Raw genomic sequence first — 25799 nt, 5'->3', positions numbered from 1 at the left:
CGCTTTGCCTATGCTGAATAAAATCTCTTTAAATGTTTTAGATACAAATGTAGAACCACAAGGCCTTAAATTGATATTGAACTGTTCTAAATTCAGTTTGCATCAATTTCATCACTGCAATAATTTAGCACAGAATGTACCACCTGTGTGGACATTTTCCCCCTCCACACATTTAGATCATCCAGTGAATCTGTATCATTAACTGCCTTGCAAAAGTTTCCCTGGCATTTGACCTATTTTGTTACATTCCAACCTGTAATTTAAATGTCTTTACATCTTATTTTATGTAATGGAACTGCACAAAATAGTTTAAGTTGGTGAAATGAAATGAGAAAAATATATTTGAAAAAAAATTAAAAACTGAAAATCGGCATGTGTTTATGTATCCACGCAACCAATTACCTTCAAAAGTCACATCATTAGTGAAATGAAGTCCACCTGTGTGCAATCAAGTGTCACATGATCTGTCAGTATAAACACAGCTTTTCTGAAAGGCCCCAGAGGCTGAAACCCCACTAAGCAAGAGGCATCACATGAAGACCAAGGAGCTCTCCAAACAAGTCAGGGTTGGGTTATAAGAAACATCTCCAAATCTTTAATGATCCCCGGAGAATCATTACATCCATCTTCAAATGGACAGAACAAATGTTCCACAACAAACCTGCAAAGAGAGGGGTGCCCACCAAAACTCACAGACTCTCCTTAATCAGAGAGGCAGCACAGATATCAAAGGTAACCCTGAAAGAGCTGCAGAGTTCCACAGCAGAGACTGGAGTATCTGTCCATAGGACCACAATAAGCCATACACTCCACAGAGCTGAGCATCTTGCTGTGGGGATGTTTTTCAGCAGCAGAGACTGGGAAACTGGTCGAGAAACAGTCCAGACATGTACAAACTCACCAACATATAAAAGGTTTCTGAGGTGTGTCTGTATGTTGACAAAAACCTGAAACTGTGGAAAAGCTTGTTTCTTGGGTTTTGTGTTGAGGCCTACAGAAGAGAGGATCTTGTTCAACCATTTCAGAAACCGCATCTTAGTTGCTATTTGGTATTTTACCTTTTTGTTAAGTTGGAACTGACACCAGTTTGTATGCTTAGGGAGAATACGTTTCCACATTTTACTATTTTCAACACAAATCTAGTTTTACATTTCTTTAAAAGTATATAGAGCCAAATCCTTTACTTTTCCTTTGTAGCAGTTTCTTTTAACAAAAATACACTGTCTTTTTTTATTGCACAGTATTAGGACTTCTGGGACCATGCTGCAGCACAAACAAGTAAATGGCAACAAGCACCCTCAATTAATGATATCTTCCCTGACAGCCTCTTTAGGAAAGTGACGTGAAACTGAAATTGAAGTTTCATGTTTTGTTCATGGTAGGGATTATAAGAAGCTGTCTGAATTCTGCCCAAACCTTCCTGCCGCTGAAATTTCATCGGTGTCAACCTGTTGGTCAAATTATATCAAATCTTTAGAGCCAAAATCAAGCTTACCCTTGTGAGTGAAGAATTCTACAATGTCAATGAAAACTTTGCAGTTGACGGACATGGCCAGTCTCTCTTCTCTTAGCTCAATTAAAGTTTTTCTTTAGTGTGATTCTTGATTTTTATTTTTGTTGCATTGGTTAATGATATGATTTTATACAGATTTGAACTGAAAAAGCAGCTTTATCCTCGATCTGGTTGTGTAGTGACTGAGAGAAATGTGATTTATCACTTGACATGTCTAACATTCTTTCCTCATGATTACCTTGAATAGATTGCTCTTATGTGTTGCACCTGTATCAAGTCATGACTCATTGTGTAGAGGATAGAACCTTGGCTTTAAAAGTCAGTATATTGCTTTTTTTTGTCACGTCTTCCAATATACACCTTGTGCTGTCTTGTCAGCTGTCCATCTCCTCCTCTGCTCTGCCCTCTCTACTTCTATCCTATCTAAGCTCCCGATTTGTGACTGTCCTTCTTTCTTTATCTGTCACTCACCTTTTGTCCCTGTCATTCTCTGTTGTCTGTCTCTCCCACTTTATCCTCCGTTGGCTCTGCTGATCCATTAGAAACTGAGTGCACACTATTTAGATCCTGAATAAACTGGGTTGAGCCATATTTTGTGACACCCTAATGGTGCCTACAGGCAACTTTGCACTTGCACGTAGAACCACACTAACGCAGGAGGTCTTCTCTGCATTTTTAATATATGCATGCTTAATGCATTCAAATTTTAAATCTCAGGTGAGGAATGTTAGTGTGGTGTTATGAATAAGTTCACTGCTCCTGCACACACTTTGTGTTAATGATTTATATAACTTCATGTGTGCATTTTTGTGTAAGTGTTTGTGTGTCTAGGATTAAAGGGAGTACTTTATTTTGTGTGTTTGTATGTGTGTGTGTGGGTGGGGGTCCCTTGATGGCCTTTAACCCTCATCTGGGCATGCTCCAATACCACAGTCTGATTGGCCTCAAACTGTCCTGACAGGAAATCCATCTGTGTGTGTGAGTGTGTGTGTGTGCGCGCACAGCGACAGATGCATCTGGATGACAGCTAAATTGAATGCCAGGCCAACAAGGCCACAGGATCACAATGAGAGAGATGAGAATGACACTGTGCAGAGAGAGACTAGGAAAGAGATGCTGGCAGTAAGCCCAGAGATGACATAGGGAGACAGTAGTTGGGAGCTGTGTGCTTGTGTGTGTGTTTAATTGAGTTTTAATGTGGTCCCTGATGAGTCACTGACATCAGGGGGAGGAGAGAAGAGGAAGGGAAGAGAGGGGGAAATGAGAAAACAATGTCTTCTTCAAAGCAAGATAAAAGGGATCATGCCCGTTGCTCTGTCCATGGATCCTTTTTTCATCTTTTGTTCTGATGGTAGTTCTTTTTTTTTTTTTGATGCATCAGTCACTCAACATTTTATTGAAAGATACAGAAGTAGAGTTGATAAGATGGAAGTGGTTTTAAGTGTTTCTTTTTTCTAGTCTGACAAATTCAGTTTCATTCTTTTTTTCTGGGAACAAAATTATTTTGTCACTTCTCCTTGATGGTAAATTAAACTGCTGCGATGGACTGGCGACCTGTCCAGGGTGTGACATAATGACAGCTGGGATACTCTCCAGCATATCACTGATTAGTAGTTTCTCAAACAAATACCAAATTAAATCGCTACAGATTTCAGGACAGAAGCTTACAAGTAAACCTGCAGTATGTTATCTAACATGAGAGATAGCAGAAGGACCTCTCCGGTGCAGCAGAAGGTGCACGCACACTCGTTTCACTTGGCTGCTCATGAAGACCATGTTATTTGTTCAGCTTGTCGCTGATGTCTCGTTTTAATGTAAGAAAAATAAAAATAATTGGGGCATTTAAGAATGTTTTGTGCTAGAGCTTTAGGTCTTGAAAGTTTGGTTCTCTGTGCAAATATCAATCAATATAATTTGTGATCTTCCTGGCCTTTTAACTCGTGTTGACCCTGTATAAATGAAATGCTAGCCTGTTAATGTGGTGCGTAGCTGAGCACAGGACACACAAATGTACAATTCCTACTAATACCAATTACCAACTAACTGATTGATTGATTTTAATGCAGATGTAAACATTGTTGCTTTTGTTAATTCTGGATTTGAATGTTCTTGTAACACATGCGTCTCTCTCTATCCTGCATATGTTTTGCTATAATATCTGATAATAGAAAACATCTGAAACAAGGCTGAGCTCATTAGATGGGGCTTCTGTGAATTGGTAACTCCTTTCATGTAGAATAATTTCCCATTTTTCTATTGCACAAGTGTTTTCTGTGTAGATTGTACTTTATTCAACTTTATCTTCATCATCTTATGTCTGCTGCGGCGCTCACAGGAAACAGTCAGAAAAGAAAAGAATGGTGGATGAAGTGGGCTAAACAAACATGGAGAAGGATACAGAACTTTTACATGGCCATTTTCATTTCAAAGTTCTTCCAGACGTCACAGTCGACAGAGCCAAAGTTATTTGTCAGCACTGCAATGTTGAATTGTCTTATCACGGACTACTTTGATCATTTGACTGTACAGTTCCAATAAAAGTGTGTCATATGCTACTTTTGAATTCATTATTGGATTTTGTGAATAACAATGCGATTAATCGTGATTAATCACAGGAAATCATGCGATTAAAGAATTTAATATCTGCCCAGCCCTGATAATCACATATTAAGAGACCAGCTTACATGGTCTGATTTTGATTATTTTTTGTGTTTGGTTTTGTTTGGCCTTGCTTCCTGTTTTATTTTGTAGTATTTTCCCCCATGTATATTTTGATAAATTTACTTCCTGTGTCACACCTGGTTTCCACTACTCATTGTCTCATTTCATGTTAGTTTATTTTCTCATAGATTGTGTTTCCTCCTATGGATATACTCTTTTACTGTTTTACCTTTTCCTCAGTGTTCTCAATTCAGTTTCATTAAAAGCCAAAAGACCATGACCAGCCATGCCTCACTCTTCTCTCTTTTAGTCCTGCATTTGGGTCTACCATTGCCAAAGCATAAGAAACGGAGCACAACAGCATCACATGCAATGTCTCAAATGAATATCAGGATAGCTGTTTGGATTGTCTGCATCAAAGAGCCAGACCTAGCAATAAGCCTGATCAAACAGCAAAGTTTTAAGTCTAATACAAAGTAAAGACTGTGTCTGCCCCCAAAATACAAACTGGGACCTGGTTCCCCAGAAGAGGGCCTGATAATTGAAGACTCTGTCTCCTATTTCCCCTCTGGAAGCTCTAAGGATCACAAGCCCATCTTTGGATCAGCCTGACCCAATGTAAGAAATGGATGTCACCATCCATTTCTATGTAAACCCTTATTTGTTGTTTGAAGGGAAGTTTGGCATCCTGTCATTATCAAATAACAAGTGTGATGTATCTCTGATGCAGCAGAGCTGAAAAAGTCTCTTACTGTACACACTCCGTTGTTTCAACACAATGTTATGTAGAGGATGGGCAGTACTACCAATCATTTTCATTAACTTGTGCAGCATTCTGTTTTGTACAGTCAGCTCCTGGGCCACCAGAGCAGTCCCCAGCACAGAGCCAGCCTTCTATTGAAAGCATATATTTTTTTATGCAACATAAAGGTACTTTAGAGGTACAACTGGCAAAAGGTACTTTTGCCTGACACACATGTATACATTGCTCTACCTCAACAAATTTTTGCTTGTACTCAGATACACTCTTGCTTGCACATATGTCTTGCACTCCAGTTTGAGCTCTTATTTTTTCACTCTGTCTTCTGAAATTTTTTCTCTTGAATTTTTTGTTTTTACTCTGAGATTGCCTTGAAACAAACCTGCCACATTTCAACAACTGCATAACCAGCCATTTCCTGTTGTCAGAATCGAGGTCTCGTGAAATTTGATCTATTAACTGAGCTAATCGCGGAGCAGAAGATGCAGGGATTAACAAAGCAGACATTATTCTTAAGGTGTTATACTGTAATTCCTTTTTAAATTGGTTTCATTAGTACAATTACCTCTGCCTGGGAACCTTGAACACATAATTTTAAGATTCAAGTGACCAAGAGAGAAGGAACCTTTAATCTGCTGTTTAGGAGAAAATGGAAAAGGTGGTCATAATCACAAAAATGTGAAAAAAGGTTCACCCTCTTATATTGCATTTTGGCATGAACAACACTCAATTTGTGTTAGTTTAAAATATTCCTATTGTAATCCTGCTTTGTATACATATACATATTCATCTTCTCTGTCCTATGCCATTATTTTCCTAATTTTCATGTTTTTCTTTCTTTCCTTCTCTCTTGCTTTATCCTGGGTTGTTAGTAAGCATGCAAGGTCAACCTTTCTACTGTTGAGCTGAGCTCTGACAGCGCTTTGATGTTCTCAGAGAGAGAGAAAGGGGGAGAAAACTATGTATGTAAGGTTAGCAGGAAACACAAGCGAGAGGTAGAAAGATATCATGGGAATCCTATAAGGAAATAATAGGGAGATGGTTTGTGAGAAGAAGATGAGAAAGAGAAAAAAAAAGGAAAATGACGTAAAAACAAAGACGAAGGCAAGAGAAGACAGCTGGTTTAGAGGTTGTGTTCAAATTTGAAATGCAGAAACCTACATTAATAAGTAGATCTGTGGACAAAAATGAAAGAAGACAAGATTATTTCTTTAACCAGAGTTTAGTGATGTCTTGTAACAATGGTTTTACCTACTACAGAAGCATTCGACCAGTGTTTACATTTTGATTCCAGTCTCTAATTAGATATGGCCCAACATTGACAAAAAATAACATGCTTTGGATAATTTAAGCGTATGTGAAGTGGACGAAAGGCATGCAAATTAGTTAACAGTCCTTGTGCTGAGTGTCAACTCCACATTCACAAATCACTCACTTGCAATTACACACTGCAATAGAGACAGCAATCCAATGAGTGATACCAAAACAGAATAGGAAAGTGGGCGAAAGAGGAAGCAACGGAGTGAACTGAAGCAGTTGAGATAAGAAGTGAGCAAACTGATTAAATGGGGGCAACAGGAAGCAAAAATGAAGGACGTATGAAAACCATAGAATATATGTGAGAAACACAAGAAGAAATAGTAAAGTCGGGGGAAAACAGTAGCCACTGTGTATGGTAGAGAGAGACAGGTCATATTCTGTATCTGTGGCCACCTATTAGAGTGTATTAGCCTGTGGCTGATGTATGGATTGTTGTCAGGGATATGAGGTTTAGATAGGCCACAGTCTGGGTTAGATAGAGTTTGTGTAATGGAATCCAGTCCCATATCTCTCTCTGTGGGCCAGAGAGGGTGGGGCTAATTCAATTAACCCTTTCTAAATTGCTACGAATGATCTGAGGGTCGAGGATAAAGGATGGGCTCTTTTACAGGTGAGTGCATGAGGCAAATCTATCAGTCAATCCAAATGCTGTTTTCATTCTGATAATATGTGCTACTGTGCAGTGTGGTCATGATGTTAAAAGATACAGCAAATGAACTCCATTACACAAGACCCTCAGAGAACTCTGGAATTACTCAGTTTTGATTAAAATGTAATTATGTTTGTTGTATCATATTCCTCCTGTTTGATATTGATATCAAAGTTAAGAGACAAAACGTTTGTCTGCATTGTGAAGATGGATATTGACTAATGTCTAACTGACTAATGTGCAGCTGTTAGAATATATATTGCTTGACATTGAACTAGCCTGGAAACTCACATTTAATCAATTCTGTATCTCTAATTATAAGTTATTTTAACATTCTTCATATTAAGCCAGCTTTGGCAACTCAAAGCCCACCTAAAGCAGCTTAATATTCAGCAGGAGGTACGCCGTTTCAGCTTGTTGTGATCAAATAGTTTTCCTGTAAAAGCTTTTGCTGAATTACATAATATTATGGAGTAGCTCTGATGCAATCTGACCTTAAATACACTTACTGAGTATAAAAACACTCTGGTAATCACACACAATTGTGCCAGATGGATAAACTGAATAGTTGCATCGTGGGCTTCCTTTAGTCAATTTGCTTTCATAATCACACTTCTTTCTGAGAATTGGTACAGCTCATCTCGGTGAATTATAATCCATCTCACATGATGTCAAATGAGGTTCTGCAGGGCTTTAATCTAACTTTGTGAAATCTGCTTTCAAAGCACAAGACTGCACCTGACTGAACATGACTTGAATAAATCTCACTGATCTTATAGATTTTCCAAATATTTCATGGAATATATTATTAAAATGTTTTTTCCATTGCTAAAGTGGTTGCTGTTGGCTGTCTCTGAAACTGTTTTGATGGTAAAATGTAACTATTTTTTTTTTTCCATGGCCTCAGACAAAGACAGGCAAGCTTCTAATAAAACCACCTACTGGCTGTGGACATTTATTTATCAATCACCTATGATAACAGTCCTGTTTTTCACATTCTACGCTGCAGCAGGATTAAATTTAAGGACAGTTCCTCCCTTAAAGTGTGAGTATAGCAAAATCTGAGACTTGCTTGGAACATGGTACGCATGAGTGCTTTGGACCCACTCTGATCTGAGAACAAGCGCAACTACAATGAATAAATGCTTGCCTGATTGATAATCATGATGATAGAGAGTTGAGGGTCATCACCAGCACCCCCTCAATTTTCATGTGATAGATTTACAATTCTTATAGACTGCTTAGATTGGTGGGAAACAGTGATGCAATTTTGCAACAGCCAGATTGAGTCTCCCCCTATCCCAGCGGCATGATCACGTTGCACTGATGTAATATAATATCTGCAGTGATTGCATATCTGAGCAGTTTGGTTGAGTTAAAAAGAATTCAGATCTATTTGCTCCCTGATGTGATTGATTTGAGCTGATCTTAGATCTGTCAGTAAGAGTCTTCAGCGAACACATCCCCAGCATCTCAGAGCAGAGAAAACTGCTCCTTGTCATAGAATTTTGAAACTTTATTTTTTACACTTGGAGATTATTTTCATAATTGATGTTAAGTGGGCTGTTTAATAACCAGGGGTGCATAGAGTTATTGGCCTAACATTGTTGCATCATTTAGGGCGACATTAACCAATGGCAGTGGCTATTCATGATTTATTGTGCTATGGTTGTGTTGTATATATTTCATTTTGTTCAGCAAAAAAAAAATTGTTAGGCTTGGTAAGCTCTGAAAAGTCATTGTGTCTGGCAGGAGTGTCACAGACTGAAAAAATTTATTTTTCACACCAATAATCTTTTTACGTAAAAGGTTTAAAAAAAATATTTTTTCATACATTTGTTCAAAATAATCTCCATTCATTCAAAGAATGAAGGGCAGAGATACCATCAAAAAACATTCAGCTTTTTCTTCATTATTCTTATTTCATTGTTTCTATGGCTTGAAAGGAAAAATGAATGGGAAACGATCAATATCAGCTGTTGGAAAAAGTTTTTATCATTAACATCGCCATGGATGTCAGCCTGAAATTTTACAATCAGTGTATCCCTATCAATTACATCTTTCTCAGTAAAGTGACAAACTGCAAATGCATCTATTTTTTTCTACTTCACACAAGCTGCAAAGGCCCCATGAGGCAGCTTGTGGAATGAAGAGATTGTCCCCCCTTTTCCTCAAGAAGACTCGCTCAGCTCTGATTGGTCAGCGCTATGATTTGGCACCACCAAACATTCAACATCTGAAAATTCAAAACATATTTCTTTGCACACATAGTATTATATGTCTCAAGTGCAGGATGAGTTATTTTTAAATAGTTTTCCAGAAAATTACAAAGTCTAACCTTAACCCAAATGCCATTACAAATACCTTAGAAAAATGACTTTTTTTTTATGTGAGCAGTGTGTTTGTATCAGTGGCTCAGCTTTGACTTGGTTCAAATAATACCTGACTTAAAAGCATTGTCCTTCTTCTGCAGCCCCCTTCACTTTTTGAATGTCTTAATTAATTTGTTGCTTTCGGAAATTATTTTCAGGAAACACAAGTTCTTTCAAACCTTTCAATAATAATTTGTTTCCGTTGCTTTGCCAACAATATCCAGGTCTATTTGCCTATCAAATCCGATAGCAGTGATTACTGCAATCTTTGCTACAAAGTGATCTTTAAACCGCAATGATGTAAAATTTTCTCAACCTTAATTTAAAAAAGAAAGACAAAAAAACTGAAGCCATTTGGTTTGGAAAATTGCATCCATCTGACAGCTCTGCTGGCTCTCTTGGCCCTTTTGCTCCATATAATCACTCTGCTGTCAAAGAGCTGGGAGTAATTCTTGACAGGTCTTTAATGTTGGATAAGCACATCAGTGCAGTTGTCAAATTCAAGCTTTTTGCAACCCAGAGTGATTTCCAAGGTAAAGCCTTATGTCCCCCTCAAAGGCCTGGAAAAAGTTATCCATGCTTTCAGAAATTGTTTAGAACGGAGCAGCTCATCTTTGAACTGGTTTGAAACTTAATGAACATATAACTCCAGTCATGGGGCACTGCAGTCAACCAGCCTCTTTCTGGAAGATGTTCTAAGATCCAGATTAAAACCTAGAAGAGACCAGCTTTTACAGTGGCTGCCCTAAGTCTGGGAATCAATTAATCTCTTCATATACACACTGCTCAGACTGTAGATATATTCAAATCCTTGCTTAAGTCTCGGCTCTTCTACTTGGCTTTCAAGACGAGTAATTAGATCATTATTTGTATTTATTGTGCATTTACATCCTTATATTCTTATCCATTTCTATTTTGAATGAACTTTTTATTCTATCATCTCTTATTACCTTGTTGTTTTACAGTACATATTTCTAGACTTTAAAACACTTTGGTCAGTTTCTGTTGTTTTTATTCTGTATATTTTATAGAAATAGATTTGACCCTTAACCTTGTCATTGTTGGGGTATATACTTATGTAAAGTGGATATATAGTGCAAGGATAATAAAAATACATGTAACTTTCTTAATTTACAGTGGCTTAAAATAGTTATTTAAGCTGATATATATTAGCCCTTCAACTTGCAGCACTGCAATCACTGAGCTTTATACTTGAAGAAGAGGCACAAAATAGGTTATACTCATACTGTTATGAAGATTTGAGCAAATCAGAATAGCATACATGCCAAACAAAACATAAAGGTTTTGTTTGGCATATATGCCAGGGGGTAGGAGAAGATCCATCCTATAGTAAATTAAAAAAGAACAACTTTACACAAGTCTAGCACTCAGGTTTCTTAGGTGTGGATCACTCAAACAGTTGTATAATAGCTGTCCGTGTATTTGCTTGCAGGAAGCTGTAGGGCACAGATTAAAAGCAAAACCAAGTCAGACTCTTTGTGAGAAACTCTGCTGATTGTATTACTGTAGCAGACAGCCTTTATAAGTAATGCATAGGCCTTGGGAATAGACAAACCTGGCCTGGTATCTCATCTAGGAAAGCTTGCCACATTGAAATGTGTGACTGTGTATGTGTGTGCATATCTGAGACAGAAAGAGATTTTTTTTCAAACAGTTCCTGATACTGCTATATCCTCTCTATAATGTATTGTACTCAGATGTTCTCAAAGTTTATTGACATGAATAGGCCCAGGCTGTCCTCTCATTGTTGTTATATTGATCAGTGGCACTGCTCCCTGCCCCCTAAATATTCCCCAGACACACCTCTCTCCTGTCTTTGACCTCCATTCCCTTCTTCAGTCGTTTACAACTGCTCTTTATAGTTATCCACAACACTTTCCCATTCCATTCCCATTATCTCCTCTCCTTTTCCATCTTCCAACCTTTTCTCATCTGAGTGAAGGAGAAATTTGTTTATGATGAGGGCTGGGGGACTATCTGCTTCCACAATAACTAGGCTTTATTGTAACCCCATAAAACTACAGGAAAATGGGCTGAATGTGATGTATAGTGCTGCGTGTACAGTACAGCTTGCTCTGCATTTTCCCCAAGCTTATATGCTTGGACATGTATGTGTGCAGGCTAAATGTGTTAGAATCAAGCTACAATTGTTTTGTTACAGATTAACCAAGAAAGAACAGACAAGTGTAGTATATAGTACACATATACACACATATAAATACACCTCCTTTACAAACCACCTGTCTTTGTAGTAACCCAGTGGAAGAGCATGGGGTGACAAAGCGTTTCAAAAATGTAAAACGTATAAGTTTGATCTCCTTTGATGGTCAAACTGTATTGAAAAGTGATCTACTCACCCTGAGAGAGCAAGTGTCCGCTGGGTGCTCTCTTGTGTATTGTGTAGTGAGAAAAAAGCGAAGAAAAAGCAAAACCAGACATCATAGACAGATCTTACAGTGGGTAGTATGTCTGCAAGAGATGGGCAGACAGAGAAAATGAAAAGACATGAGTGCAGGAGTGAGAAAGCACAACATTGTGTCTGTGGCCTGTTTTACAAAACATAATCTGACAGCATGTCCACTTGAGCTACATTTTCCTCTGCATGAGAAGACCAAACAGACTCCTAGAGGTGTGCTGTTTGCAGACAGTAAGTCCCTGTGGATCAGATCCATCAGCTCATGGACTTCAAAGAGGGTGATAAATATACCGTGGCTACTGTGGGCTCATCTACCACCAAGCACACTCCCTACTGGAGGAGGACAGGTCAAAGCTGCTGTGTTACCACAGGGAGCAAAGACAGTAATCTGATTGGATGCAGAGCAGAGAAATGCTAATTGGATTAGACAGCAAGACAGAGGGTTGCATGAAAATATACTGTAAGCTTTGAACATATCAAAGACACATCACTGGAATCAGTTTAGCCATTGTGAAAGACTGCAGAAAACTTGAAAAAACAGTAAAAGCAATCAGTAAAGGGCTTCCTTGTATATTGCTAAGATTTTTACTAGGATGATCGAAATGATTAAATGATGCATTTGTCTTCTTTCTCACTTTCTCTCTCTGTGTCTGTGTGTGTTTTAAGTTGCATTTGTGAGTGAGTTATTTATGATGAAACAGACACCTCCTGATGACAGTGACCTAGCAATTGACTTACAGGCCATTTATACCCTATTGCTGTCAGAAGCCATTGGCGCGAATGTCACACAATCAGCAGGGGGTGCGACTGTGTTGAAAGAATATGTGCTGTCCTATCGCGGGATTAGGGTGGTGGTGCTGTGCATAACAGCTATGGAGTGTTATAGCCTGAAGGGGCTATGCAAAATACACACAGAGATGAACATCTGTTGTGTAAGACCTGGGATAACCTGACAGGACATTTGCTGTGTTTATAAATGTGAAATTTAGGATTAGAAATCTTCTTATCCAGCTGTACCAAATGTGCTGATATTAAATACCTTAAACACATATTATCTCTCATATGTTTATGCAACCATGATATTATGGATTAAACATCATATGAAGACTTATATGGCATTTTTACTAATGTTAGATTAGTCTAAAGGGTTCAAACGTAATAGTTTTGTAATCACTGCAATCGTCAGCTGTTCAGCAGTTTATTTCAGTTATTGCAACTGAATAATGAAAAGTGGAAAACTAGTTTTCAGAAAAAGAAGATTCTCAGACAGGTCATGCAGGGTAAACTGTCATTTCAATCTAACAATCAGAAACTACACTTACAGCAAAGTATTGAGTAAACGATGGAATCTTGATTAATATACTTCTAGACTCTCTGATGCAGGACTGCAGATTCTTGTCAATGACGATATCGCTATGACGCTGCCTGCATTTGACGCCACTATCATGAAGCAGACTAAAGTTTGGTCTGTTCTATGGTTTTATGTGATGCACACTCTGAAAATCTAAAGTGCCTAAACCTTTTGCACAATATAATGCAATGATCTGTATTATTTGAACACATGTTGGTGTGAGGTTGGTTTTAAATATTATCCTTTCCAACAAGAGCTTGTGTTTAAATGACTGTTTCTTTGCAGCTTCTGTTATATTCTCATGTTAAGCCAGTGCAGTCTTGATATCCATATAACTGATGTTCAGTCTGACAATTATCCATTGGTTAATGTCTAAAGGGACTTTGCTGGAGTGTGAGAATCACTATTCTACTTCAATAAGTACAGCATGGCTGATAAGGCCATCTGATCAATAGAATTCTGAGGCAGATGCTTAAACTTTCATTAATGCTCTCACTTTAACATTGATTCCTTGCTTCAGAGCTGAGAATGGCTCCTGGCCACAGACTTGCAGTCACTACACAGTATGTCATTCACAACAAATGATTATTTAAGAATGAAATATCCCTGGTTGACCATAAGCTTATTATCTGTAGTTTATCTGCCTTGGGGTCAAAACAGGTGTCACATTCTGATTTACAAGATAATCTGTACAGTTATGATAAGAAGATTTATTGCAAACATAAACTGCTGCAAATGATTACAGTGGAGGATATGATTTATGCCTCCTTCATTGAGGCAATCGGCATAATTTCCCTTGGTATGACACACTAGCACAGAGACGAATACACAAATAAACATAGGCAAATGGGCACATGCCTGCATGTGAATGTATAGCAAGGAACCAGCATGAACACAGAGCAGTTGCTATGATTATGAATCATGAGTGCTTCTCAGACTAATATGATCTTCTCACACATCTGTACTCCCTCCCATTGAAAAGATCTCCAGAGACATACCCACTTGGGCATGTTCCCACTCAGATATAAATGCTGATGAATGTCATCATTTGTTGTTGTTTAAATGCTTTTGGAATTTCAGAAAACTCTGAATTGTATGAGTGCTGTCCTTTTCAGAAAAACTGTTTAATCTAAAAAAATAATAACCAGAGTTATAGATTGATTTACTGTAATTTATGATGAAGTCTCAATGGATATGGAGGGCTGTTGGATTTGGACGTTTTTAAAAAGTATGTGTTTTTGATGTTATGACTGAAGTCACTTGGGATCGCGGAAATAAGCATTAGGGATGCACAGGCAAGCATTTGTATCGTCTGATATTGCATTTGTTGATTGTAATTGGCCTATTGGCAAATAGGATGAGATCAACTGACAGCTGTGGCTGAGATTTATCTGATGTATCCTGTTTATGTTACTTTGAGTTTGTCCCGGGATAGTCAAGTCTTATTTACATTCATGGTAGTCGGTCATTAGCAAAATGATCTTTTTAAGGATTGGTTTAGGTAAGATATTGGTACACCCCCAATAAGGATCTCAAACCAACTCTAGTCTTCCATTTCACATTGTCCCGGTAACAAAAAAAATCTGTAAGTAGCAGTAGCATTGGTTTCTGTTTGAAACCTTCTCAAACTTTTAATGAAAGGTTGCCAGATGGTTTCAAATAAGTTTAGCTGTTTCCTTCTAATATTTACAGCTCCCTCTACCACAAGAGTATTTACAAGATTACAAAGCCACATTTCATCTTTAGGAACGTTTCACCCTTCCACAGCATTGATAGGTACTCTGTGGACAGAATGCAACAACTAATTTCAAATGATCTATCAAACAATATGATATTGTTTCATAATTCTGACAAATCAAAATGAATCAATTAAAGCTTAGTCTGGTCATAGAGTTTTGAAAAAAGAATCTTAATCTTAGGACACTATTATTTCATAGCATTTTAATAATTATAGATTATAATAGTTGGTTATGGGTCTGAACACTCTTACAGGTTTGTTTGTCATTTTATCCACACAGTTAAACATTTATCTTCTTTCCATACCTATTATTTATCAGTGGCAAGGTCAGTAATGTGGCAACATGCAGAAACCTCATCACAAAACATACACTTGCAATTATTTTGCTCAGTTGTATAAATGCATTGACCTGGCCTTACGGTGTAACAAAGGAACCTGTCCAGCTATGTGCCTACGGCAGCACTATCCGGGCTGAAGATGCCCCAGGTTTTTGACTGATGCTCTTAATGAGACTGTTTTGGTTAAATGGTCCAAGCTTTTATTTCCCGGGTGTACTGTTGAACTTGTTTGTACATGGCAGCAGTATTTCATGATTTTATGGGGGTAAAATTACATTGCTATTTCAATGAGCCTGCCAACCATTCCCATCAATCATGCCATCGTCCAGGTAAATTCACACAAACAGAAACATGCACACACACACACACACACACACACACCATAAGTCATCTCAACATGTTTATGGAAGCACTTGGATCAATAAGCAGCCTGCCTCTGGCCATCAGAAATCAATACCACAGCACATAGTGCAGACACAAGGTAAGAACAAAGCTGGTCCATGGATACACTGAGTCACACACAGTGCATTTACATATAGTAAATGCAAACAAACACACACACATAAAAAAATACTGTAACCATCGATCAGTTGCTGAAATGCAGATGATGCTTGATAACGGATCTATCTGGAGTTAACAGCAACGCTGGCTTGCAGAGGCATCACTGCATCATTTCGATACATCATTCATACAGTGAACACACAGATAGAGTTTGCATTCATGGATGATACAGCAGAAGAATTAGGTCATGAATTTTGTTCCAATATGATATTCACCAATGCGTAGTTTCTGCAATGAGACAATAAGTGAAAACATTCTGGTTATGAGTGAATGTAGGAAGAATACATGGAAACAATTCAAGATGGACTGACCTCCATCCTTGACAACACACTTGGTGTGCCCGCTCTCCTCCTATGTGCAAGGATATAAGCTCCTGCTGCTGTTGCAACATCAACACATGTACAGGCAAGTTTGACCGATGAACTGCAAGGCACGGGTGTTTGTAGGTCTGCGTGCAGCAAGCAAGTCAAGTTCTGTTTTTTCTGTGTTTCATACAGCTAGCATGCTTCTCACTACCTGGCAGAATATATGCTTATGCCTGGCACCAATGTATTTTGTGCACTATGACTGAAATGGAAAGACCAGGCAGGTCATTGCTGCCATTGTGTGCTAATTGTGGCTATGTTGTGAACAAGTTGTCTCCGGTTGCTGTGGAAGCAGATAAGACACGAGAACGCTGCTGCAAATCAACACTTTACCATTTTCATACCTAAGCACCACTCCAGAGGATTTTTAAAAAAACTTTTTTTAGTGTTAAGTGTTCAGCGTGAATCTCTCTGATACCAAGAAAGGGACATTTGTCATCAGGCAACTGGAGACAATAAATGGAGCTGATTCTCATGAGTTTGTGTAATAATGGCTTTAGATGATGAACTTAAACTCTGTTAAATTTCAAAATGTTAACATTATAAATGTGCCCCATGCAGAGCTTTGTCCAAGTGGAATCGCACACCCTCACAGAACCACTTGCATGGCTGCTACATTGGTGTCAGAATAATTACATCCATACGAAGACGGAATAATTTATGTTCGTGCAATATATTTTTTATAGACCCAAGCTGCTGTGTTAGCTCACTGTGTAGTCATGTCGAAGATGCAGAATTCTTTCTGAACTGGCTTTATGTCACAGTTCCCTGCTGCCTTTTAATAAGCTCAACAAACCTTACCTAAAATGTTACCCAACTTAAAATGAGAGTCACTGCGTCTTATGAAAACCAAATGTGCACAAACAAGCTAGTCACAACTGTGCCAGAGGACCTGAGCCGCCTCTCTTCCTACATTGACACATATGATCACATACCGACCTCACACACAAAGTCACACGAACACGTCAGTCTATGTGAGTCTCAGTGACAGAAGGATTAGTCTGCACTCCACAGGCTGTAACCCCCTCGAAAACCTTCTCAAAACTCCTTAATTAAAACGTCCTCCACAATTACAGCACATTCTAATGCTTTGACCTTCATACCGCTCATGAATACCTTGTCATGCAATGTCTGTCTTTCTCACTATCTCCTTTCACAGTCTGTCTTCCTCACATACACACCAACACAACAAAAAACATGAATCTGTTGTCAAGCCAGAATAATGAAAATTAAGTTTATACTCATGTCAATAGACCAACACGACTTCTTATCAATTTTGTTGCAATGTCAACTCCTCCTAAAAATCTGTAGAAGTAGTTATAGTCCCAAATAATCATCCTAAACTTCTCAGACTTCCAGAATTTTGTCCTAGGCTATCAGGCAAGACTGTTATGAGACTCTTTGAAAGTGTCTTACATTTAAAGTGGGTCAACCCAAAATTGAAGAGTATATACCCATCTTCAGCTTGGCTCATCACATACAACGTCACGAGTGGAGACAGTGACGGCAGGCATGGTTCTCAAACTATGTTTGCGAACAGCTGGTAGGTAGCTACACACCCAATGTTCAACGTTGCAGTCCAGACAGATACAAAATACACCGAAGCACAGACTGTAAGCAAAATCTCCTAAGAGAAAAACACTTCCACACACTTGTAATGGATCACAAGTGATGACTAAATTAGATTAGGTGTCTTTGCAGCATGTCTCCTGAAGTGTGATTTCAGAAGAATTCTCTAATATAGTGTTTCTCTAGCTATTCCTTGCTGCCCATGACCCCCAACCAGGGGCTCTAAATTCTGATAGTAATTCTATTATTCCCTTGTTTAATTTGCTAAGTTTTATTGATTTTATTCTTTCAGGTCTTTTCAGTCATCGAAACTCATCAGACTAATGTCCAAGAGAGAAACTAAAGCACTAAATACGTAAAACAAATACAAACAAAAGTTGATAACAGTCTATAGAGGACTAGAAATATCTTTAGTCATATTACGTTTTTTAAACATTGATCTTGTTTCATTGTGTCTTTCAAGCTGAACAGTTGGAGAGGGAGAAGAAAAAAAAGTTATTTAAGAAAGACTTTTAGACTCTACATTAAATTGCAAGTTAAGACTGACTTTTTATCCCAGTGTGAGCATCAAAGAAAACTGTTGGGAGTGCTTCAGGGCATTTGATTTAGTTTGTGGTTACAATATCTAGCACAACTGCTAACTATGCTGCTGTGTTGTGCCCATTCAGCTCTTCTCTGTATCACATCAATATAACAGCAGAGACAATCCACCACCACATCAAGAATCCCACATATGGAATATCTAAAATAGACAAATTGAAATAAGAACTTGGCCATGGGTTTGCACACACTTTGGGTGAATAAACTCACAGTCACCCACAGAGGGAAACTTGCAGACTCAAAGATAGACACTGTTCTGGGCTTTATGTGAAATGTTGAGTGATGATGCTGGCCAAGGACCATGATTGGTTACCCCATTTAGACTAAAGCCTTTGATTGGTTGTCTTATTTGACTGGCTCCCATCATGCATCACATAGATCCATCTGCTCCTTCAGGTCCACTCAAGTAGGAACAATCTATCTCTCCCTCCATGTGGCCTTTCTGTGCCCCTCACATTACTTATTTGTCTTTCTCCTTCTATCTTTTCCCTCATCTCATTGCATCCAATGTATCCCTTTCAAGCTTTATGTATCTATCTCATCACCATTCTTTCTGTTTTTTGTACTCATCCCTCGCTGCACTCCTGCTGCTCACCAGCTTCATTTACTTACTCTTGTCCTCCTCCTTTACCCCCCACTTTATATCCCAAGTCATCTTTCACCCATGCTCTCTCTTTCCTTGCAATTGTCTTCTTCCTCTCGGCCATTTCTCCACCATGCCTCACATAACTATTTTTTTCTCTGTATACTGATAAACTGAAGTGATGAATATGGGGAGGCATTCATTGGGGATGTGTTTAACTCGCATCAGAGGCCATGGCAGGGTTAAAGGTGATGAAAATGCAGAGAGAAATTCAGATTTAGATGAAATAAAGACTAAAGAAATAGGATGCAGATAGAGTATTTAGAAAAATAAAGTGCATTTATTCAGTACACTATTTTCCAGTGCAACAACCTACTAGGGTGTGAAACCCCCTGAAATTTGCAATCACTGACAACTTGATCTGACAAAACTCTTCTGTTCTCTTCTCTTCTCTATACAATTACTTTCATCTCTTCTTGAGAAGCCCTCAGCAGGAAACTCAGTGGGGAGTGAACTTTGTGTTTGTGTCCACTCTCAGTCTGGCTGTAAGTTTTTCTGCCTTGCTCTGGTATTGTGAGCCTATCAGTCTTTGAGTCAATCAAGAATCTCGGGCCTATCCATCACTTGCTCAATCACTCTTTTACCCCTCTCTGTCTGTTTCTCTCCACATCTCTTCTTCCATCTTGTTTCCGTCTTTGCATTTATCATCCCAGTGTTACTTTACAAATCCGTCTCTCTGTAGCACTGTCTGCACTTTCCTCACTGCGCAGGTCTAACTATCTCAGAGAGACAGAGGCACCCCCACTTTTCAAAATGCATGTTTTTAATCCCTGTTTCTCCCACTCTCCTTTTCTTCCCTTGTTTTCTTCCCTATTCCTCCCACTTTTTTGTCTCGACTTCTCTTGGGAGTGTTGTTATCAAAAGAGATTGCTCACAAGCGGAAAATAATAAGCTGTCTCTTTTGAAGTCTGCAGTGGCGGTTTGACATCTCTATGGTGTTTCATGCAGATATAGCCTCCATTTGTGATGGGGATAACAAGAGATTAAACTTAATTTAAGGTCAGTCACTTGGAGTGTGCATGTTTATGTCTGTTTATGTGTATGACTGGGTGTATTTGTGGTAAGTCAACCCTTAAGGGTCCACAGTGGCCCCCTGTCACCTTGCCAGTCATATCAGTTAGGTGTGTTCTGATAACCTTATCTTTGCCTGAGCCTTGCATAGCCAAAGGGCTGCCCCCCCGACCCACACCCAATGCACAGTGAAACTCTTTTACACATAGAAAAAAAAATAAGCTAGAGAGCAGATAGGGATCAATGCCGGTAAATCAAGGACATGCACTACGCCGCTTCTCTCTGTCTCTCTAAGGCTCTTATCTATAATGGAAAAGCCATACATTTACAGCTCCCTGCCTACCTTATGGTCACGCTCAATCACAATATAAAATACTGCTGCAAAGTGTTGGAGCAGAAAGAAAAAAACATGCAGGGAATAAAGGTTTTGATGTTTAACTTGTAAACTATTGTCCATCTTTGTAACAGCTGGAATGAGAATAAGGAGCAAAACAAACCAACAAAGAATCACTGTTTGATGAATAACAGATCTGGCAAACTGCTTTGTAACATCACAGACTTTTGCATTCTCTGCATAGAAGGCTGCTGTGGGTTTGGGATCCTGTGGTAGAAAACACAAAAAGAGAAAAAAACTGCAGCATTAAAAATCAATAACAGTTATTAGTCATGAGTGATTTGTTGTTGTTAAAAAGCAATATTGTACAGTTATTGCTGTGGGCAGGAATGACCTCCTGCACTCAGTTTTTTTTTGCAGAGGATGTGAAGAAGCCTTTAATTGAACACACTTCATGGTTCGATCACTATGCTAAAGAGATGATGTGCAATGTTGGTCCTTATGCTTACTAACTTGTGCAGCATTCTTCTTTGTTAAGTCAGTTCCAGGGCCCCCAAAGCAGTTCCAAGCTCAAAGCCAGCTTTCTTTATCACTTTTTTTTGAGTCACTGGCTCTGATGCTGCTGGTCCAACAGATGCAACAGATGGTTGCAAAGTTGATTGCCCCCTCCACCACAGACTTGTAGAAGATATGCAACTTTCTGCAAACACTGGACAGAAGCTTCTTACAGATGCCTCAATGTTGCATTTCCAGTTCAGTTTGTTGTCCTGGTGAATACCCACTGTCATCTACTACCTGCATCTTTTCTCACAAGATAGATGGCTAACTCCTGGTCCTTCTTCTCCATTGTCTTGTTTAAAATTCAAATTTAGGTGATTCTGTGGTGCACCTAAAAAAAGGTCACCACATATTTTTGGTTATATGGTAATTTGGAAATGTTTTCAAAATCAATTTACTTTTTTTAGACGAACAAATAATATTCTGTTTGTATATCGGCATATTAACCTGCCTGTATTCAGTGCTTTCCTGAGCTTAATGTGAGAACAGTAGTGGTAAAGTGGAACCTGGGTTCGGGGGGCGTAGATTCAAGGTTGGTTTCTGGGGCGGACTTCCTGTTTACCTCAGACGCAATATGGATGCTCAGCGCTCCGGTCTTCATTGTTCTCTGCTGTTTATTTATTCTTCAGGTCAGTACACGGTGAAAACACACCAGAACTATCTTATAAAATGGTTACAGATTCTTTTAGTAGTAGATGGTACTTTGACACGGTTTATGAACACCATTCTGCTAATATATTTAAGTTTTACCAGCAGAGGGTTAGATCGGCAGGATGCTAGCCCGCGCCGGGGAAGTCTCGCGGGGCTTGGTGATTAAAAGACCGTGATATTTGACCAACTCCGGTTTTGGGAGTTTTCTAATGATTTTGTTTAAATCGTCTTCAATGAATGTTATTTAGTGACACAAAAAGTAAAGTGAGTCCAGCTGATGTTAAAAGTAAAGAGAGAAACCATTCTCTGTTCATTAAGTGTGGGAATTCTGAGGTTAAAGTTGAAATAATGTCATGCTAAATTCTACATTAGTTATAAGTCTGGTAATACTAGTTTTGATAGGTAGTAAGTTAAAAACAGAGTACATGTTGATGTTTAGACCAGTCAATATGCAGTTAAATGCAGTAAAGCTCAGAACATTGTTCTCTGCTGTTTATTTATTCCTCAGATTGTGCACATCACTGTTTCATCAGTCCTGACACTCTGGACCTGTAACATTTCTGTTACATTGGACGTCTGAGGTGTGCAGAGCGAGGAGAAATGGTGAGAGTACAGTATACTGTGGTACTCCTGTGCTACTGACCACCTTCTCATATAAACAAGCCTTTGGTCTCACAAACTTATCTGTTTGTCAGCAGCAGCAGCTAGGAATGGCACTTTGTGGTGTTAGTTTTTTAGTTTAGCTTGCTTTGTTATGGTCTAATATTTGAACTATGATGATAATTAGACAAATTCACTGATTGGGTGTAGAATGAAAATGGACTCAGCAGTACATTCCTAGCATCAGGAATAAACTGTGGAGCAGGAATCTAATCATAGGTTAAATTAACTTACATGATCTGTGATGATCTTCTAAACATATGTTAAAGAGTGATTTCCCCACTAAGTGATTGTTTTGTAATGACAAAAGAGCTGCACATGAGATAAACAATTCAAAATCATCAAGATATATCTTTTATTTACTTTTGATACCATACCCGGCTATCACAGTATCAATCCGGTTTGTGTTTCTTCATGTGAATCTGTTGTTTTAATTATTTAACATTTTTTTAATTCAACTGCCCTTTAAAATATTTTAGTTATGGACAGATTGATAGCATGTGTCTCTATTGATGAATATAAAAACCCAACTGTTTAAACTTGCCATGGGTGTAATCGTGATCGTGTATCAACCAAATTTATCACCCACATGGCTCAGCTGCTGTTCTTTCAGTTCCTCACTCAGCTTCCCTGCACTGCTCTGCTGACACAGGAGAGTCCTGGAAAGATGGCAGCCAACTGTGCTGATAAGAAGTGGGCAGAGTGATATTTTCAGCAGTATGTCTAATTGAGCTATTGGCTGCCCCCTCCATTCAGAAAGCATGCCTGGTGCCTGAAATGATTTAGCAATCATAAATGCAAAGAGTTATGCTACAGCAAACCAGAAGTGTCATGAAATATTGCAACTATTCTCTGGGCAAGTAAAAGAGTAAAACACTAGAAACATAGCCTTGGTTCCTTGACACAAGAGTACAGAATTAACTTCAAAGCCTGCATGGATTCATTACAGTCCTATTAAAGTATGCTCTCCAGAGGACTGATGTAGGGCTCAGCTCCTGGTTCAAGTAAAAATGCGGTAATGTGAGTGGATGGCAGCGACCATTTTCACTGTGGAACCCCACTGAGATATGAATCTTAACCACTTGTCATTCTCTGCACTGTACAAGACTTCCTCCATATTTAGTTGAAACAGGCATTGACACAGTGAACGTCATATCTACAGACATTTAACTGTTATTTCAACAATCAAGTATGTGCTTACTTGCAAGTTTGTGATCTTTTTTCGTCACATAAATTTTCCAAATAGCGGTGACCCAGATGCAAAACTATTAAGCGAGAATGCTTTGAATTGCATGATTTGCCTTTAGGAGGCAGTCTGCTGCACTATTGTTCTTCTTTATTAACAAAATCACAAAGATTTTGCTCCACCTCCCCTACAAACAGTCTTAAATACAGACGTAAGGCTACACATAACACATGACCTAGACAACATTTTTGATAAGTATTTGTGGAATTACCAGTATTTACCTTCAGCTCATGTCAACTGACACCATATAGTGTCTGTTATTTGGATCGGTGAGAGTGTCAGTCAACACTGGCATAAAATGGGAAATTGCTAAATCAATATTTCACATACAGTACTTTGCTAAAACGAGGGGAAATATGAAAGTGAGCTCCTGGACGCCTGGTTCTCTATGTCCACTGACTTCTCCTCTCATTGTTAAATCATTGTATACAGCAAAACCAGATGTTCTGTTTTTCATAGCTCAGTTCATGTTACCAACACTTGACACTTGTTAAAATCTATTCTTTGCAAATGGAAGCAGGGTTTTTAAACCTCAACAATACAGTGAATACGTTTCCCAACATTTTGCCTTTTAATCAGATTATGAGATATATTTCAATGCATGAAATGCCACAACCTTTAGTAAATTGTTTCCATCTTAAAATAAAACAGTTTAAGTGACCTCTTAATGACTTTTCCATTCTGGGTAAATCTGCCTCTTCTGATAAGTTAGACTTTCATAAATTAAAGATGATCTCTTGCTTAAAAGCTCAAATGGTAGATCTTGAGCCTTTCATGAAGCAGTGGGATAACCCAACTGATAAAATCTTTATGCCACACCCGTCTTTTCTGATGCGCCAGATGCTCCCATACACAGTATATTTATATTGATAAATCTATAAAAAACAAGTTATCATACCTCAACAACAAAACAAAACTTTTGAAGTCCAGTGAGTGCAAAGAACGTCAGAATGTAAAGTAGAGTGTATGCACCAGTAAGTTTCTGCAGTTTTTAGTTTAAAAAAAGCAACTGATTACAAATACTGTTGGATGAATATATTAAGTGTTTTTTTTCTGTTTCAGTATCTTGTCAGTTTCATAAAAGAAAGTTACGTATGTTTTGTTTGCCTTTTCAACAAATCACACGTGTTGACAAAGCTTTGAATTGGTGTTTAGAACCAATGTCCATCCACTGAAATCCAGGTTTTTTAATAATAAAAGCTTGATAAATGAAAATGCAATGTTGAATATTCATCTAGATATTACCAATAACACATTCCTCTTTTAATAAAAGTTATTACTTACTTAGTACGTATTTAAAAAATGTGTGAACAAGGCTATCTCCCATTCAATGTGATAAATATATGCACTGTTATAGTGAAGATATATTTAATAAAACTAAGACATTCTAAGGTATTTAAAGTCAAATCTGAGCATACACATGTACTGTACACTTAATGAAAATGGGTATGAGACCATTACCTCCACTGTCTCCAATAAGTTTGTCAGACATGTCTGAATTTTCTTCTTTAGCAAAAAAAAAAAGAAAAAGAAGTCAAATCTTTTAAGCATGGCTTCTTCAACTTTTACTAATGTAAGGCTGTAGCATAGCTGTGAGCCATATGATGATATGACATACTGTACATTATCTCAGACTCTATCATAAGTCTAAAGACTCACACCATGTGCGTAGTTTATTGGAGATTGTCAGGCAGTGTCTTCAGTTTTTTTTTTGTTTGCCTGTTCTGAAATAGCTGCTCATAAAATAGACATTTCATTTGCTCAGCTTTTTTTCAATTGCTGATAAAATGAGGCAGGAAAATTGTTTTGTTTACCTAAAATACTTGACATTGATTTGTTAAATCTTGCATATTGAATCATGCCAAGCTCCTTGTTCCCCAAGTACTGTAGAATCCAGTGTGCACCCAAACACTTTACTTCAAGACATGACTGGCTGTATTTCATGCTGAGTATCTTTGTGCGCCATATTGATTAAGCTACCAAGAATGACAGCGAATTTTGCAGCAACCGACTTGCACGCTGCTGCTTTGACAGATCAATACATAATGTAGTAGAAAGCCTGAAGACTTGTCTGTGAGATCAGCTATGCCCAATAGGGAAAAAAGTGAGAGTGAAAAGTCTGAAAATGAGAAAATATGACTCTTATCTATTATTATCATTATTTTACTCAAGACTATAATCTTTAACTTGACAATGGTTGAAGACAATATTCTTGTTAAGCTTCTCACATTAGCTGTACCGTCCTTATCTGGACGATAGTTTCACCTTCTTCACTGGAACATGGTAAAGGTGTTACTGTCTACCATTATCCCTTGATAGGACCACGATAATACAGGGATACATGCTCAAGGTTACCACTGACATTGTTCAGTGGCAACATTTTTAGTGCAGTATGTGCTCTCTGTCTGTTATCAAACACCTCTTGAATATTCTGACAATAGAAAATGCTCTCAAGTGCTCTA

This window comes from Leuresthes tenuis, unplaced genomic scaffold (assembly GCF_036924035.1).
Source record: "Leuresthes tenuis unplaced genomic scaffold, fLeuTen1.0.hap1 SCAF_16, whole genome shotgun sequence".
Classification (NCBI taxonomy): Eukaryota; Metazoa; Chordata; class Actinopteri; order Atheriniformes; family Atherinopsidae; genus Leuresthes; species Leuresthes tenuis.
This window is presented reverse-complemented; position numbering follows the sequence as displayed.